We start from the raw sequence: 12,094 nt of genomic DNA on the forward strand, positions 1-12,094 counted from the left end.
CCAGATGAGCCTTCCTGGTCCTGCCTAATGGAGCCCAGCCACATGTGCAGCCCTGGTCCCTCATCCCCAGGTTGCTGCATATCACCTCATTGGGGAGCCGGCCATCAAGAAGGGCCATTAACAGATGTAAATAGCAGCATCCCTGGAAAGCCACATGCATCACCCAGACTCAACCGGGCCAGTGATCATAAGCTCTGAGTACACATTCCTCAATCCAATTGCACATCCACTGTAATCAGGCTGGTTTGAAGCTTTCCACACAGCTATTTGTGATTCTCAGCATTAAGAAATATATATTTGAAACTCCCACAGATAAATATAAGCTATTTAATAGATCACACCATTGGCCAAATACAAATCAAAATGGATATAATACACAGGAAAAAAATCCAATCACCTTCTGATGAGCTAAGGTAGCATTACTCTATCTGCTCATTAAAGACAGAGAAAGGAAGGAGAAACGGATCATCCAAAAAAGAGCACAGAGAAACGCCAAATACCAAGGTAATTTTGTCTTGGTTTTTAAGAAGCTGGTCACTATAATGCCTATGTGGGGGAAAATATTTTACCTGCCTTCTCATGTGCCCCTCTAACCAAACATCTCCTTTCTTTTTCAGGAAGGAAAAGCTATTTCCTCTAAATGCATTTGTAGTTAGGAAGATGGGGTTTTACTCCAAATTTTATGATATATTAACCTTAGCCACCGAGGCCAGAGCAGCTTAGATATAAGCCCTGAAGAGTATACTTCAGCATTTGCATGCTAATGCAAACATTGTGTCTATGTGGCACTGGGCAAGCAAATAACACTCTTATCTTTTGCTATTACCTGGGGACTCTAACTGTGTCACTCAGGCAGTCAGTTCAGCAATTGGCCAGGTCATTATGTTTGCAATATTGACTTCTAATTAGGTGTCAACATAGCAGCACCAAGAACACACTACTCTTTATCAATGTCTTTCCAAAGTGTCTTCCTCATCGACTGGCCCCCTCCCTCCTTAAAAAGTACCATTACAGAATGGAGAGTGTTAGCCCAGATTTAGTACAGCGAGATTCCTTACTGGAAGAGATTAAGTTTTGAAATAAGCACAATGGATAAATATCTAGGGAAGCATTTGTTGCTCAATTTACATTAAAAATGAGATTTTACTTCTAATCAAATGATAGCATATATAAAGGTGAACATAGGCTTGGGAGTCAAACAAATTTGCATCTACATCTAGGCCCTACCACTTATTAACTGTGTGACCTTGGGAAATTTAATGAACTTTATTGAGTTGCAATGTCCACACATGCAAAAATTAAGAAAATATTACCTACAGGTTTGATGAACAACTCTTGGGAAGAGTAATCTATTACAGTAACTTGAACATACAAAGTTTGCCCCTGTCTCTCCTCTCAACCTATCCAAATCTTACCCATTCCATAAAGGTTCATTCAAATTCAAATTCCTCAGTAAAGCGTGCTCGAATCTAAAGTGACTCCCTTCTTCTCTGGTCTCCTACTAAGACCTTCATGTGGCAAATTCATTTGATCATTAATCACTTATGGCCTAAGACGGCTTTTAGGTTTGTCAGATAGAACCATTATGTCACCTACTCCAGTACTTAGTAGGATTCCTACACATTCCCACACATAATATGGGAGTAAGAAATATTTGATGGTTCCAGAGTCATTTCATTTCTTAAATAATACTTGGAAAACCATCACCAAGAGTTTAGAACACCTTCCACGACTTACCTCTAGGGATCACAGAATTACTAAATATTACAAAAATATTTTGTTAAAAAATAATATGAAAAATAATAGCTACCATTCTACATGTGGTACTATACTATAAAAGTTAAATGCTGATAATAGTTAAGAGATTAAGCTGGAAAGTCTGCCTGTCTTGGTTCAAATTTCAGCTTTATACTAGTTATACAGCTTTGGACAAGTTACTTAACCTTGCAGAGCCTCAATTTTTCCACTTACAAAATGGGAATAAGAGGGATTGTTGTGAGGAACACCACATTAAATTAGTACAGAACCTGGCATGTAAAAGTCCTCAAATGGCAGAACATCCGTGCCTGCCCGCTTGCACCTCTCACAAGTGTCCTATCTTAATAAATCTATTTCTTGCCTATTAAAAAAAAGTCCTCAAATAGAGCTACTATTATTATTAATTTAAAAACAGTCATTATTATTGCCATATGAAAACCAAGGCATAGAGGAATTAAGTAACTTGTCCTTATAGCTAGTATGAATTATTTATTTTTTAAAGTATGACTCGCATTAACTTCCTTTACTAAAGAAATTAAGGAAATATGTTCCAGGCTGGTGCCACTGCACTTAGCTGAAACAATACGGAAAGATGATCATCAGTGAGAGCACAAACATAAACGTCATCGCCACCTAGACAATGTGGTGTCCTGGACTGGATCCCGGCCCAGAAAAAGGACATTAGTAGGAAATCTGGTGAAATCCAAAATAAAGTCTGTATTTTATTTAGTAGTACTGTGCCAATGTTAATTTCTAAGTTTTTATAATTATACCATGGTTATACAAGATGTTAACATTAGGGGCAGCTGTGTGAAGGTTAAATGGGAACTCTATGATTTTTGCAACTTTTCTGTAAATCTAAAATTATTTTGGGAGTTCCCATCTTGGCACAGTGGTTAACAAATCCGACTAGGAACCATGAAATTGCAGGTTCAATCCCTGGCCTTGCTCAGTGGGTGAAGAATCTGGCATTGCCGTGAGCTGTGACGTAGGCTGCAGACGTGGCTCAGATCCTGCGTTGCTGTGGCTGTGGTGTAGGCTGGCAGATACAGCTCTGATTCGACCCCCAGCCTGGGAACCTCCATATGCTGCACATGCAGCACTAAAAAGCAAAAAAAAAATAAAATAAAATAAAATAAAATAAAATTATTTTAGGATTAGAGGCTAAAAAATAAATATCATGATAAAAACTTTTTGGAGGGAATAAACTGACCAGTAAGGTCACTGTTAGTGTTCTGTACAGCCTTATAAATGATAACTATTAAGACTATGAATAGGAGTTCCCGTCGTGGCACAGCAGAAACTAATCCAACAAGGAACCAAGAGGTTGCGGGTTTGATCCCCGGCCTTGCTCTGAGGGTTAAGGATTCAGCGTTGCCATGAGCTGTGGTATAGGTCGTAAACGTGGCTCAGATGTGGCATTGCTGTGGCTCTGGCGTAGGCCAGGAGCTATAGCTTCAATTTGACCCCTAGCCTGGGAACCTCCACAGGCCACTGGCGCAGCCCTCAAAAGACAAAAAGAGACAAAAGAATTTTAAAAAAAAGACTATGAATAATATTTTTTGGCCACACCCATGGCTTGGAGATGTTCTCAGGCCAGAGATCCAACCCATGCCACAACAGTGACACGCCAGATCCTTAACCTAGTAGGTACCAGAGAACTCCTGAAGAGTATTTTTAAATACTCTTGATGTAATGCTAAATTTAAAGAAGCAGGATGACCAAATTGCACTGGATAGCATTATGCAATAATAACTGTGAGAGGCGGAACAGTGTAAAGGGCACAGACTCAGAAGCCAGATTCTACAAATCTGGATCTGATAGAATCTGACTCTGACAGAATAGTGTCAGTTGATTTTCTAGCCACATAACCTTAGGTAAGTTACTAACCTCTCTACACCTGAGTTTCCTCATCAGTAAAATGGGGTGATAATAACCTATTGTTTTAAGTCTGCTATGAAGATTAAACACATGTTAAATCTTAGAACAGGACCTGGCATATAGTAAGTGCACGGTTAAGTGTTACAACACACACACACATACACACACTCGTGTGCACACGCTCTCTATCTAAAGCATAATGGGGCCATTCTCAAGCCTTCTGAGACAGCCTGCACTGTCTATGGAGTGTGTATCTCTCTCAATAAATCTATTTCTTACCTAAAAATAAACAAATAAACAGATAAAAGCATATTGGAGGGGAAGAAAGAGAGAAACTTAGCAAAATGGGATAATGATTATTTTAGGATGATGAGATTGTGCATTTTTTCCTCGTTCTCCAAATTTCTTCAATGTGTATGCCTTGATAACTTAAAATTTTTTTTTTTTTTGTCTTTTTGTCTTTAGTTGTTGTTGTTCTTGTTGTTGCTATTTCTTGGGCCGCTCTCGCGGCATATGGAGGTTCCCAGGCTAGGGGTCGAATCGGAGCTGTAGCCACCGGCCTACACCAGAGGCACAGCAACGCAGGATCCGAGCCGCGTCTGCAACCTACACCACAGCTCATGGCAACGCCGGATCGTTAACCCACTGAGCAAGGGCAGGGACCGAACCCGCAACCTCATGGTTCCTAGTCGGATTCGTTAACCACTGCGCCACGCCGGGAACTCCATTTAAAAATTTTATAAGGAGAAAAAAAACTTCTTCACTAGATACATGGGAATTTACATTATTATGTCGACTTTTGTGTGCATTTGTACATTTTCACAATGGAAAAAGAAAACTGAAGAAAAAAAAAAATCTCATCATCCTAATGGGTTTCTCAAATTTTAAAGGAACCGATTCTCAGTTTTAGTTATCCGACAACAAATCATATTTATATAAAATTATAAGGAGGAATAAAGATATGAAAATTTAGAATCAAGATTCGCCTTACAGGGAGAAGAATATCAAGAACTATCTTAGTTTGTTGGGGCCTTCGTTTCCTTTCTTAAAAAAGAAATGCTTTGCAGTGATGTGGTATAATGTAAACACGTATATATAGGTTTATACAATATTAATATCTCTACCTGAGAAGTTACTGCTTCAGTGTTTTTCTGGTCTGATGGTTAAATACATATTTATACTTTTAAAGTCAATATTTGTACAATAGACAAGAACAGTGCCTATCAGCTAAATACATATTTAGGACTGTACCACATGTATTACAAACATGTACTAAAATCGAAAGCTTATATTTATACAGAGCCTTTCATCTTGAAGGGGGCTAAAGAGCTTTACAAACATATGTACATAAAAGGACGTGTGCACTGATAGGCAGGCAAGGTATCAATTCAGCTGCTCCCCTCCCCTCTTTCTTCACGCAGTCCGGGGTAGGAACACATGGTGTCAACAGATGCTGGTCTGTAACAGCTGCAAAGATGTGTAACACAATGATCCACGTTGCCACGCACAGTCACTGAAGGAGGGCTTGCAACTTGAGAATAGCAACTGCTCTCCTCCAGTGCAGAAGCACCACAGCCATTTCCAGCTTTGTGTTTTTAAATTATTCTCTCCAAACTCAACTAATCACTTGACAAAATTGAATTTGATACTGGAAATGGTTTCTGAATGCAAAATACTTTCTGTCTGATGATGAAAACTAGGTTGAAAAACGCTTTCCCCTGCCCTTGTTAGATTTAGAGAGACGGGAAAAAAAAGGGTCATGATATTCTGGAGAAATGGTTCAAAATATTCCATCTAAGAATAGCTTTGTCTCAGAGGATTGGGTCATTACTTCAGAAGACAGTCATATTTTCTTCCCATTTAATTAGGACACCATAAGTTTTTCAGTCAAATTACTTTATATGGACGGGTCTATCTGTATTATGCACACAACGGAGATTTTATATTGAAAATTCTGCAATCACCATAGATGCGTACACAAGTGTGACAATGTGATTAGGGATATGGCATTCACTGATTTCTACCTAAGCCCAGTTGTCTTGTATATTAACTTGAAAATAACGCCAAAGGAAATTCCATTGCTGAATCTCCTTGTTTCAGCTTCTCTCTCCCTCCAATGTTTCTACTGCATGAAACCTAGTGAAAAAAACGGCACTCCAGGACTAAGGGCTAAGGAAGCAACAAGGAGGGGCACAGCCTGAAAGGGGCTTGTGAGAGTAGGAGGGTTTATGGTCTAATGAGTTTCAGACTCAGGCTTTGCAGCCCTGGCAGGGCCACAGACTTCTTCCCTGACCACTGTCTTACTACTGCATGGTCTAACCAGGCAGTTCTAGGCACTTACTGCCAGTTACAGGTTCATTAATACAGCCATAAGCCACTTTTTAAAAATATATCTGATTTCAGATTATTTTTGATAAGAGAGCATCCCAATTAGCAGGCTTCCTAGGTAATAGATTATCCACCTGAACCAATTACCTTAAAGTGAGAAAGGGGAGAGGATCAAAAGAATTACTGCCAATAAGTTACGGATAAGTGGAAATAAAATATGTGTTTTCCTTATGCAAGTTCTAAGGAAGCAAATATTTCTTTGGCCACAGTCTGGTCCTGGAATAAACACACGCAAGTGAGGGAGGAGGGAACGGGGAGGAGAAAGCGAGCAGAAGAGAACAGTCTTATTTAACTGTTTTTATGTGGGTAAAATGATTTGTGCCACAGTATTTCCATAAGAAGTGGGACCATTATTTTCCTGTAGAAACACATTTGGTTTGAAAAGTATCACTGGACAGGACGTGAAAATCAAACCGAATGAATTATTCACAACCTCCGATCAGAGGTGATCATTATTTCTGATGCTCCAAACAGTGATTAGGATTCTGCCCTGAGATGTCATTTTCTCGCTGAGTAACACCGGCGATACGGAAAGGCATTATCTATCTGGCCATATACGTATTTTTTTCTCTTGGGAGGACCTTGGTTTAATGTTACTACAACAGATAATAAAAACATGATAATATTAACATTTATTTTGATGGTGCCCATAAATGCCATTAGTCTGACAGGAAGTGTCAACACTAATCATGACCCAAAATTAACACCAAAATTGACATCAACATTAATTGTACTATCAGTGTGAACAGCAGAACACGCAAGTGTGTGTGTGTGTGTGTGCATGCACACATACACACCTCTGCTTTCCAAAGCAGCTGCTGTTACTACAAAATGAAACAACAATATTAAGCTCGATAAAGAAATCTGAAGGGAAAGCTAAGGGGCAGAACAGGACAGGAATTTGTTTTCAAGGATGTAAGAGGCATCCATCAACTCTGGCTATGCTGTGGGAAGCAGAAGGGAAACATCTTTGCCGCGGCTGCCTTTCTTCTATCTCCACTCTTTGAGTTCAGGGGTAATAAGATCTTTCTATATGGACTTAAATACAGGTTAGACTGTGGCTGAGAGGTTGAAGCTTTATTTTCCATGCTGAAAGTCTAAAAGTTGACTGTTCCTGATAAAGCCTCCGGTAGCTATTGTTCTACCACTGCTAATGCCAGGAAGAGGTCCATCTTACAAGGCCCCAGGGGCAGAAATACAAAGAATTCTAGAATGTTAAGAGTTGAGACAGACCTAGGCACCATCTGCCTCAGGAAGATGAAAAACACAAAGATCCACAGAGCAGGATTATGAACTTGAGTTTCTTTTGAAACAGGTAAAATGCTACCCTCCCCCCACTTTCTATGTTGGATGAAATATTAAATCTTCACTTTTAACTAGATACTGTCAAAAATAATTATAATTTTAACTCATATTAGACTCTCATGAGAAAAAAATACATCATAAAATATTAGAAAATACTGTATAGGTCTTAAAAGGTGTATTGTTAAACCATAAGGCAATGCAATATCTGACTTAATTTGTGCCATTCGGAAAAACCATGCTCAAAAAATGTCAATGTCTTTCCATATTATATTATCTGCTGGATATCATGTTCCATTGCCTCATGTTGTATGATCACATAAAAGAGCTGAAAAACAATTTTCTTAACAGCTGAAAACTCTTTTTTTTCATGCTTGGATAATTCAAAAATGGCTGAACAAACTTACCTCAACCTTTCTAAAAAGTGACAAAAGGATAAGAAAAATATCATTTTTAGAGCAAAAAACTTTCTTCCCAGAGGTAATTCTTTGAAAATGTTACCAAAGATTAGAAATAATCATTTTAAACAGTGAAATTGTTTCTTTCTATGCTATTTTTGTACATGAAACCATAGTAATTTTACACATGTACACATAATGTTTTAATAAACAAACCGATTTTTTTAAAAAATGTAACGGAGCACATACAAGCCAGCAGTATTTGAGAAATGGGGTGGTGGACTAATTGGAGGATAGGGAAATTAACCAAGTTGGCCTACTACAGTTCAGAAAGCCCTGCCCATTAATCATATAAACGAACGCTGAACTCTGATGCTCCACGCTACACCTCATCCTCTGGTGTCATCTGTTGCTGTCCTGGTGTTCATTACTGCCTCTAGTTAGAGCTGTAAAATTTCTTGATGTATACAGTACTATATCACACCCTTTTTGAGTAAAATCTTTCAACTTCAGATGTATGAAAACATTGGCAAGTACATCCTTTTGTTTAAAGGCTATCTTTAGGACTTGCTTTTGAAAGGAACTAAGGAGCCCTTCACAAGCGCTGCTTTGGTCTGCCAAGGGAGGCATTAGGACTTTCAAAGTCAGTCAAGCTCACTGGGCCTTGGTTTGCTACTAATGAAATGAGTCAAAATCAACTAATCCACCTGAGGAGAAATCTCCAGCCCCAATAACAGGCATTAAGATGGACTTCGGAGAAAAGTATACACATCCCAAAAGAACAGAAATTCATTAGAAGTAATTCCAAGGCAGGAAGACCTGGCTTTCAAAATTAGCCTCAATATTTTTCTAATGAGGAACTCAACTTTGGTCCTGAAGATCGTTTCAGACAAAGACTTGTGGCCCAACATGTTCACTTAGAATAAGGATAAAAGAAGAAATGTGCACAATAATTTTAAATAAAACGCACACCATGTATTCCATACTATGTCTTTTTCTGTACTTGAAATTCCTATCTTGCCAGGCCTAAAAAGGATTCAAAATTGGTGTTTTAAAGTAAGCACAAATTATGAATGTTTGTGTGTAAGTGGTGGAATTAATACTCTTCTGCTCAGGATCTCCAAGCACTTACATTCCCTCATCTTCAAGGATAACTGGTGGCAAGCACCATTAGTCTCTTTTTATAACTTGAACAATCAGTGCACAGACCATGATCCTGGTTTTCAGATCCGCTTTTCTCGGGTCTATTTCAGAGCTCATCTTCTGCACACTACAATACAAATATGCCTCTTTTCCAACACATTTCCAAAAGACTGAAATGGACTCAATTTCCACACCCAGCATGAAAAGGTAAACTGATTTCAAAAAGAATGAAACAAAATCACAGCAAAACACATCCAAATTAGCTTCCTACTCATGGAGCTATTCTGAGGTTAAATCGAGTAAAACAATATGCAAAAGCCTACTGTTAAACTAGAGAAATATTTGGGTTTTGTTTGCACGAGAAATGGTCAACCCTTTCCTTACTCAAGCCCACAAACAGAGACATGCTCTCTCCAGTCAGAATTTCAAAGCATAATGGGTTCCACTAGAATTTGAGTCCAAGATAACCCAAGCTATTCCTTTAAGAGCATGGGAAATGTCAACCAAGTGAATTAAGACAGAAGGTTATGGTGGTTTTTCTAAAATAAGGGGCCCTTTGGGTTAAGAGGCCCAGCCTAAGAACTCTCAAAATGGATCTACTAATTAATTTCTTCCCATCTTTTAGACTTATATAAGCTTACCAACTTCCTTTCCCTATCCAACTCCTAAATTTTATTTTTGTTCTTATACTCAAATTAGAGATTTCAAAAGATTATAGCAATATATAAGTGAGATGCAGTGTCAAAACGGTAAGCTTTGTTTAATCTAGCCAGTAAATGCAGGGATATTTGTCAAATCACTCTCCATATCTTTCTCTAAGTTTGAAATATTTTTTAATAAAAAAATTAAAGAGATGCTTATGCCTTGGTGGAACTGGATAACAGTACCTGGCCAACGATTAGATAACAATTAAATATGCGCAAGGCTGAGCAGTTCTAGAACTGAATTCCTAACCCCCACCGTTTCATCCCCCAGAACATAAATCACAACTGAAATCAAGATGCCACTCAACTACACTGCATATAAAATAAAGTCTAACTGATGTCTATCACTGCAAAAAAAAAAAAAAAGACACCACTCATGAGGCAGCTAGCCTTCCAACTTTAATTTATACTACCTTTTACTTCCTCAATTATCCTCTTTCTAAAGAAAATGTTTCCTTTAAAACTGTACAGCCATGATGTAAGATTCAACAGATCTCCAACCAAAGGGTTAAGAAGGCAATTGCACCTTGTAGGAACACTAGGCAAAGCCTAACCATACCAACTGAATAAAAGGGAAGGATATCGCTGGATTTGCCTCACCAAACAGGGTGATTCAAGAGGCTTGTATGAATGCTAGGCTGCTGAGAAGGAAAAACCCTGACACCTAGTGCCCATCTGAAAAAAACAAAGTCTTGGAGCCACTACTATCCATAAGCGTTGGTAGTGTGTGTGGAGATGAAGACGATCATCCAACTGCCTTCAATTTGTAACATACTTAACTCCCAGAAAGATTTTAAAGAAAAATGTAATGCCATGCAAGAATTCCAGTCTCTAATTACCAATCCTTCTTGAAGGAAACATCCTAAACCTCATTATTACATCTGATTCTAAACATGGCATCTTTGTCTCATCTCGGTTTTTCATTATGACAGGAGTGATGAGAGGGAATGGATAGGTTCATACTATTAAAAAGCCCATGTTATAAAACAGTAGGGAAAACTGGGTCCTAATTTCTATCTGTACTAATTGCTATAAAAGGTGCCTGCCTATCATATCTTTCATCATTACCCAATTTGGAGACTCATTAGCTAGTTCACAGAGTGGTTAAAAGAATGTAATAAAAGAATGCTAATAACAGCTCAGAACAAACAAACACATAGTCTCAAGAAGGCTAGTGTTCTCTTTGTCCTCCTAGGCAAAGTTAAGTTGTTCTCGGACAAGTCGGTTACAGCCGTTGGCTTGATCTGAGCCTGAGCCTTTTCATAACAGGATTTGGTGCGAAAAGCAGCTGCATTGGATTGTGAACTGTTACTCAAAATGTTTCCACCTACAATTACAGCTTCCACCAAATGATCAAAACAGGTTAGCAAACTGGCAGGAAAATGAAAACAATTCCCCCCAAATTGAGAAGTGGTCAAAGTAGAGCTGTGGGTCAGCTGTACTTCTGTATTCAGGCTCAAGCGCACACATTCATCCAGCTGTGTATTTACATACGGTGCCCATCACAGGAGCATGAAATCAGGTTAGTCTATGTTGCAATCACATTTTCCTCAATTTTCATCTTTACCTGAAACTATTTTTTTTAAAAAATCTTAGACAACTCATCTTTGGAGCTATTTGCAAGTAACGGAGTTCACGGATTTGGTCTGTATCCTCTTTATTCCTACTCTAAATTCATCCTAAACGCAATGCCATTCAAATCTGACAATGAGAAAAATGTGTTCTCCTATACCTTTCATCATGCATAAGGTGGCATTCCTTCAGTTACGGCTCTCTTGATGGAGAAGGGACCACTAGGAAAATAAAGGAGATAGTAGCTAACACTGTATCAGAAAAGCTCTCTTTCTCCTGCTTTTAACACGGCCACAATGTTCAAAATGCAGGTCATATCTCTGCTGAAACAGCCAATATTCTTCCTCAAATGACAAACAAGTTACCTAAAACTAAATGGAACTGAATTGTTCCAAGTCCTGGTCCCATCACCATTTTTACCCATTTACTGTCCTGGGAAAAAAAAATAGGGAAGAAAGACTGGCTACCCACATAGCCGATGGTCTGATAAGTACAGGTTTTCTGCCTTTGATTATGGGGAGAAGCATCTCAATTCATGGGGAAACTCTGCAGGAATCCCTTGTTTTACCTGTATTCCTTATATCCATGTGCTTAAGCTTTTAAACCCAGAAACTCCAATCCTTCAAGGTAATGCATTATCACCCACAATGATGACCTGGTGGAGCCGTCACCTTTGGCGAACACCACATTATGATGATTTAATGTCTATGTAGCATCGATGCATTTACATTGAGCCTTGGCTCTTGGAACGTTAACAGGTCAATTTTTTACTCCTTTTTTAATAAAACTATTTCTCAAGGCTCCGTTCAGATGCCCATTCTCTTTGGGATAGGACCGATTTGCTCCCAATCTCATCAGCATGAGCTCTTCTCTTCCCCCTCACATCATTCTTGGGGTGATATGTAGAGTGCCAGGCTCATGACAAACTTGTCTCTTTGGCCAAAGGAA

General features: G+C 38.7%; 1 protein-coding gene across 12 annotated transcripts in view; it reads right to left on the bottom strand.

Annotated features, from left to right (window-relative positions):
- Positions 1-12,094, bottom strand: part of ACACA (acetyl-CoA carboxylase alpha) — a 294,152-nt gene that overhangs the window by 74,191 nt on the left and 207,867 nt on the right.

This window comes from Sus scrofa, chromosome 12 (assembly GCF_000003025.6).
Source record: "Sus scrofa isolate TJ Tabasco breed Duroc chromosome 12, Sscrofa11.1, whole genome shotgun sequence".
Taxonomy (NCBI): domain Eukaryota; kingdom Metazoa; phylum Chordata; class Mammalia; order Artiodactyla; family Suidae; genus Sus; species Sus scrofa.